The sequence below is a fragment of the Tamandua tetradactyla genome, chromosome 16, assembly GCF_023851605.1.
Source record: "Tamandua tetradactyla isolate mTamTet1 chromosome 16, mTamTet1.pri, whole genome shotgun sequence".
In the NCBI taxonomy this organism is placed as follows: domain Eukaryota; kingdom Metazoa; phylum Chordata; class Mammalia; order Pilosa; family Myrmecophagidae; genus Tamandua; species Tamandua tetradactyla.
In genome coordinates, this window is record NC_135342.1 from 72,128,766 (window position 1) to 72,136,657 (window position 7,892).

Below are 7,892 nucleotides of genomic sequence, written 5' to 3' on the forward strand. Positions count from 1 at the left end.
GCAGTCAGCTAGGAGGTGTGCCTGCTACAATGAACGACGTTTGATTTAATTGGCAGGAAGCTTAAATGGGAGAGCTCGACGTAGCACAGCCCAAGCAGCTCAGCATACCTCATCTCAGCACTCACAGCTTGGCCTAGACCTTTGGAGATACAGAAAGAAATCACCCTGGGGAAAGTTGTTGGAACCCAGAGGCTTGGAGAGAAGGCCAGCAGAGATCACCCTGTGCCTTCACATGCAAGAAAGAACCTCAGTTGAAAGTTAGCTGCCTTTCCTCTGATGAACTATACACTTACTAAATAAATCCCCTTTAACTGAAAGCCAGTTCATCTCTGGTGTGTTGCATTCTGACAGCTAGCAAACTAGAACAGTGGTCATCCTTGTCTTGTTTCTGATCTTAAGGGGAAAGTTTCCTGTGTTTCACCATTCAGTCTGATGTAAGCTATGAAATTCCCTTCTATTCCAGTTAGTTGAAAACAGCAACCCATGCACCAAGAATCATTTATTAAGCAAGACCTCAATTACTCAAGCTTTGGATTGAATGACTGTACAGACCGTGTGGGCTATTTTGTCATTTTCAGGACTATCAATTTGTTATTATTCAAGGCATCAACACTGGGGTCAGTTCCCTTCCCCCCACCCCAACCTTCGGGGTCCAATCCTGTCTCTGGCCTTCACACTGGGTGACCTCGGGCCAGTCCCTGAAACGCCCCCTTGCCTCGGTTTCCTCAACTATTACATGGGATTTATAACAGCCCCTAACTCACGGAGAAGGCTGAAGTGAGAAAAATTTAAATTTCACAAGCCTCAGAGAAAAGCAATTGTCAATGAAAACCTAATTTCCTACCCTCCGCCCCCAATGTTTGATTCTGACAATTTTAAAAAAAATTGCATCATCCCAGATAAAACCCCTTTGATTAGCAAAATGGTACCTTGAAAAGGTGACTTTCAGAAACTCAGAGGAGGATAGAAAGTGCCGCTCTGCCGTTTAAGCAACAAATTTACAAAAGCACTTACAAAAGGTGGGAAGGGGACAAAATTTGGCCTGCAAGCTAGGAAGCATCTTGATTTAAAAGGCCCTCGGAACTCACAACCAGCCAATCCCCGCCGGGGGCGGGATCTGCTGCACAGGCGGGAACCTAGGAGTCCCGCCCCTTCGCCGAAGCGCCGCACCTAGCCCCTAGCCAACTGGTGCCCAGTTTTCCCCGCCCCTCTGACCTTTGCAGGGCGCCGATTGGCCAAATGGCTTTTGGCCCCGCGATGATTGGTGACTTTTCCCTAAAAAGGGCATTGTGTCCCCGCCCCTCGCCCGGGAGCCTTTCAGCGCGTCTAGGCCTCGCGAGAGAGCGAGGGCTCAGGGCTGCTTAGGGACCGGCTCCAAGCTCGCGTAAGGAGCGCGGACGTGCGAGAGAGACGACCAGCAACCCAGACGGCGCACGTTTGCTCTGCCTCGCCACATCATTGGGTCACTTCAGCTAGAGACTCCCACATTTCAGCTTGGGAGACTCCAAGTCCTCTTCACCCTGAAGACTGCCACACTCTGGATGAGAGACACCACCCCAGCCCCATCTCCTCAGCCAGAGATGATACCAAATATCTCCTGGCCGAGAGGCTCTTTCCCTAATGGCCTTTGCCTGAGACCAACGTCGCCCCGCCCAAGAGAATCCCTGATTTCAGCCCGACTCCCTAATCCCCTCAAATAGCCTCTCAGCCTGACATCCCCCAAATCCTCTCCGTCTCAGAGATCCCCAGCCCCGCTGCCTGAGAGACCACCGGTCCAGCGAAGGACACTCACCTGGCTTCCTCAGCCGTCCCATCACGGCCGAAGATGCACGTGATGGGCCTCCCCGCGGCCCAGATGAGACAGAAGGCCTGGTCCCCGGCCTGAGCTCTCCCCTTCCAATCAGAGGAAGCCGCTTGATTTCCTCAGGTTTGATCATTAAGAACAGATCCGTAAGAAAATATTCTAAGAACTTCCTACTGGCCGTACATTCTCAGTAGTAAATCATCCTTCTGTGACTGATTTCAAGTGCTCATTCCTGTGAGAGGAAGTGACGGCTCGCTCCTTTGACCTCACCATGGCAGCTCTGCTGTTTGAGATGGTCTCGGCCTGCCTCTCTGCACCGTGAGCTCCGGGAGGGCCTCGTCCCCGTCGGATTCACCTTGCAAGCTCCAGTTCCTACTTCGATCCTGAGAATTTTCTGAATGAACGATGCCATACATGCAAATTAAGTGAAAGGAAAGGTAGTGAAGACGGCTGAAGACACTGTCAGTAAATTGGATTTCGAGCGTAGAGATGGTTGAAGAGGTGAATTTGTAGCAGGTCTGTGAGAGAAATGATTCCATTTATACAGTATCTAATAGCTGACAAAACACTGATGTTCATGGTTAACATTCATGGCTATGGAATTAGAATGTGAACTCATTTTATGGATGAGAAATATGAAGGGAAGAAAAATTAAGAGAGTTAATGTAGTTAAAAGAGAAAATTTTAAGTTGTATATATGTTACTAGAATAAATTTTTTAAATCCATGGAATGGCACAACATCAACAGTGAACCCTAAGTAAGGCTATGGACTCAAGCACAATTATAAAAATGTGTTTTCATCAATTGCATCAAATGTACCACACCAAGGCAAGGCATGGGAATCCTGTATTTTACGCATGTTTGTTCTGAAAACATATAACTTCTCTAATAAAAGAAAAAAAAAGAGTTAGATAATGGGGCACCTTTATTCAAGTAGAATTTTATAGGAACCTGTCAATCTAATCCAACAATCAAATGCTCTCTCCTGGAGATGGCAATTTGAAATATTTAGCATCACTTGCATTGTTGTCTAGCTATATTTCTGCCAACAATTTTTCTCCTCAATCGCATTCCCCCTTTGCCTTCATTTTCCAGGTGTTTTGTTCCCTCTTTACTGTTCTATATTTACTCTCCCATTTAGTATCTACTAGCTTTATTCTTTCCAAACCCTCTTCCTCCTCACTTGCATTTCCACACATTTCAGAGAATGTTGAATGGAAACAGCCCAAACACATGGATTCTAGTCCTGGCCCTTCCTTTTCTCTTTAATTGTTGTTTCTCAGTTACTTCCAAGGGTTGTTGAAACATTAACCAAGGTCATGCATGTAAAACCACTTTGTAAGCCCTAAATCATTAGATGAATGCCATTGATTTCTTTTTATAGATGAGTCTCCTGTTAGAGGAAATGCCCAGGATACCATCAAATAATGAGTAGAGTTTGAAGGGATTGACAGGAACAGCTAACTTCTTGAAAACAACTGGTTCAGAGAAGGCCCAGAAGTGTTTTGTCCTCCCAAAAAAGCAAATACCTCTGGTCAACACTCTAGACCAAAACTGGGTAAGAGAAAATAATTTGAGAACTAATCCCTTTAGCTGCCCTGGAAGATTTCACCTGTGTAGCCCAGGTGTGTGGGATAGATGCTGGAAAGGGCTGGATTCAAGTTGACAAAACCCCAGGTCATGTAAAACCACAGGTTTATGCAATAATGAAGAACATGAACTTTGGAATCACAGTTCTGGGTTCTAATTCATATAAATGCACTGGGACCTTGGGATAATCTTATAATTAGGAATATTTCTAAATTATAGAAGTATCTGAGCACCAGATTTCTAATATGTAAAATGAGCCTAGAGATACATAGTTCATATATTGTTTGAAAAAAATTAGATATGAAAGGGCTGCTGACATAGGAATGGTTTTTCAGTCAACTCAATTTACGTTATTAGGAAGCATTACTTTTTCAGTGTGGTATGTCCAGCCCTTAACGCAATTCCTGATTCCCAATATGTCTTCAAAAAAATGTGTTCTGTATGAATGAATGATTGAATGAATGAATGAAAAAGTGAATAAATCCTTTCGTAAGTGAAAAACGTTGGGACGTTAAATCTGATAATGGGAGGAGCCAGAAATGAAAATTTAATTAAGCTTTTATAGCTGGTGTAGGTAAGTTGTCTTAGCTTTTCTGAACCAGGAGTTATAACCAGGAGTTTTATGGACAAAAACAGAGTATGTAGAAGGACTATTAGTAATTTGATGGAAGGTGGTTTCCTTTTTGACAAAACAGGGACTAATACTCCATACCCCACAAATCCCTACTTATCCACTCTTCTCCACCTTAGAACACACAGGAAAGAAAATTGAAGTAAAGTACAGCCTGTGAGAAAGAAATGATCTAGTTTATGAAGAGGTCAGTGAACTCCACGGTGATGATTACATCTATAAGTTACTCTCTTGTCTCTCCCTACTCATGAAGAAAGTGCTATTATATACTATGGTACAACAATCTCATTTTGTCATGTGGGTCCCTAAACCATTTCCTTCCCCTAGTGACTTGGAGTACAGATTTGCAGCTAAATAATGGACTTGTCTGTGCAACTTCTACTCCCTGCTGGGTCCAGGGATCTTCAATACCTACTGTACAGTTTGGCTCCTAATGTGTAGGCTGCTCATTAACCCAATTCCTACTGCTTTCCTCCTCCAGATAGTGAAGAGTCAGAGCTGCTTTTTTGAGAACTGTGCTGTTCACGGACCTCCAGCGATGTTCAAGGATAGTGCAGTGGACCGGGGGCATCCCAAACATTCAGTCCTCATTCTGCCTCCTTGGTTGAGAATTGGACTATTAAGCATCCATGAAGCTCTGCTTGGAGTATGAAATGAAACCTCTGAACTGCCACTGGGCCTGCCTTTTGACCGCTATGAAAGCCAGATAACAGAAGATAAAGAGGCAGAGTTAAAGAGGCAGTATTAGTCAGAGGCAGACACTCCTGTGTGGTGAGAAGCACTTACCTATTTCCATGTCTTCTGGCTTTCCACGTCCCTTTTCTGCCTTTGATAAATGTTACCTTATATATTCTTGGATATGGATAGGGCTAACATTCTTAGCTCTATGTACTAAGAATTCTCTAATAATCAAATGGACAAGGGAGAAATGGAAGGAAAGAAAAAGAAGTTTTAATCTTGTAGGGGGCACTCTGGTCTGATTTGACAAATGAACACAGGCTTGTAGAAAATTAATAAGGAGCATGTGATGTGATGAGAAATGGACTCATTCTTAAGTCCATGCAGACTTCAGTTGAATCCACACAAACTTTGAGAACAATAGGCATAGTAGAGTCAAACAATCTTCTAAGCATTACAGAGGAAAACATGTCTTTAATGTGTGTGTGTTTCAAAACTCAGATCTCCAAGGGGAAAAATTACTATGAGTATGTGGATGGAAAGAGCAAAAAGAAAAAGAAGTTTTAATCTTGTTCCAGTAGAGATAAGGACAACTAGTGGTCGGGTTCCAGAGAGAAAATTAGGATCTCAAAAGCCCAGAGAGAGCCCTTTCTTTCCCATCATATATCCGTCAATAGTTTTTATATCCTTCTATACCTCCTTTTCTCCATTAGACACTGTTTCATATCTTGAGGCACTTAGAAATAAGGAGACAAAAATATAGTATATGCCTTTATATACATAAACTTCTATGCTAGACAAAATTGGGGCACAAGAGAAACCTCAAAGAGCTCAGTTTCACTGAATTCATACTTTAACTTATCTAATTAACATTAATTAAGCACCTTCTATGATCTAGTCTCAACCTTAGTGATTTATTATTTAAACAGCTCAGACAATCCAATCCACAGCCTCATGTGAACTACCCTTTTTGGGAATAGGCATTAAATAGTTATCTATAGAAATATTTAACTAAAATTTTCAAAGTTATTTTAAGAACTACATAGGGAAAACAAGGACCTTTAATCTGGGCTATCTAGAAAGATTCCTACACTTGGTGATATTTAAACTGGGTTCTAAAGCCTGAGTAAGAGAAAGTGGAAATATATTCATTAAATAAATCCTGGTTAGCATCTATGCTATGTGATTCAGTCCCTTACCTTGAGCTCTCATTTTCCCAGGGATTAGAAAAGCTCAATAAATTGTATTATTATTTTGTGTGATAGAGTGAAGACAAAGAGATCTCCAAATTCTCTTGGGAATATAATGGAGACAGGTGAAAGAGGGGGTAATTTGAGAAAAAGTCTCTCAAAAGAAGTTTGGCTTGTGCTGAGAAATGAAAGATGTCTAGTAATTTAGAAGCAGAGATATAGTATCTCTTTATCTTTAGAAGTAGAGACATAGATAAAGTATCTAGTTGTGTGGCCTTCTGGTGCCTGCTGAAGACTCACCTACACTCCTTGCATGCAAGTGTGTCCTCTGATGTCTGATGAGATTTGCCTCCATGCTAAAGCCTCAACCACACTCTTTACATATATAAGTCCTCTCACCTAAATGCAAGCTCAATGAAGTTTGGCTTCTGGCCAAAAGAAATTTTTGCCCAAAAGTTTTGCCCAAAATTTGCACTCTTGATAACTACAAAGGCTGAAATTTTTACTTCATTAAGTATATTAGGTCTGTTTCCACAGGGTTTACCCTCTGGGCATGGCTGGGCTTTATTTTGTCTACTTTCTTTTCTTCTCTAGAGCTTGCAGGCTCTCCTAGGGTAGGAGAGGAAAATACCCTTGAAGTCATTCTCTTCATCCTCCAATACTAGGATTTGGAGGATTTTCTCGCTTGTCCTACTGTTTCATCACTCCTGCAGCTGTGATCAGAAAGTTGTTGCTGTTGCTGCTAGAGCTGCTGCTGGTTAAAGATCCCTTAATTGGAGATAACATTTGCCTATAAGCCTATATAGATGTGAGGCGGGGGTAGGGGTTGGTATTGGCTGAAGAACTGCTGACTATACAAACCACAGCGCAGTAGAGATAGGGACAGATTCTGGCTTTGGACTAAATAAACACATTCTGAGAAACTGTCTCTTTTCAATCCTGACAAATGAGTCAACAAATCAACTAATGCTGGGTTTGAGGAAGGGATTCTGTCCAACCACCTAGAAATGGTAGGAGGGATGCAGCAAAAACCTGGGGCCTTGCACAGGGAACAATTCAATGGAATTCAGCTCCAGTCCACTTGGTGGGCATTTTTATAAAGGAATAAGCAAGGAATGAGAAAGAAACCCACAATGAAAAGAAATCTACCTTTCTAGCAGAGAATGGGCAAAGTCAGCATCTTAACCACCAATCAACTAACAAACAAAAAAATAAGTCTGTGAATCCTTTGACAATCTACTTACTACATGCAGCCCCGGGACACCTTGCTTATTCAGCCAAAGCCAGCCTCCTATAGGGAGCTACTCTGCTGAGATTGACTGTTAGAGATTGTGTCTCTCAAACTGTATTATCTGAAGACCCTTAAGAAATTTGTGCTTACCTTAAACCCTTCATTTGTGGGCTCTACATTTGTCAGCCTAAAGTTATATGGGCACACTCAAGAAGAGATGTATATTACCTCTCACCACCTGCCAGTCCATCTTTTCCATGAGAACCCAGAAGTTAGACTGCGTAAGTGCTAAAGGAACTCACATCTTCCACGTACACTGAGAGATATAGTCTGTCTGAAGGGCAAATAGGTGCTAAAGCACACTTCTTGGAGGCCCTGTGAAATTCCAACCATGGCCGTTCCTAGAGTAGAAACTGCCCAGGCTGCTTCACACACCCTGCTGGAAGATTGTTAAGAATAGCCAGGAGCAAGGCCCTAATGCTGAGCACTTCCTGCAAATATTCCTACCTACCTGCCCTGCTCAGGAAAGAACTGCTTGCACTCAACTGTCATTCCTGCCAGCCCTCTAACCATTTTACAGCTGGCAATATAGCTAACCACAATGAATATTGGACACACCTTTCAAACTAGAGCTGAATCCTGTCAGGCCTGAGGACTCACTCTCTTCCAGGAGGGCCTCCAACATGCACTAAGTCTCTTAAGACTAGCTTTCCTATTTATGTGTTCCAAAGTTCCAAATATCAATACCCATATCTGGTCAGTGCTGG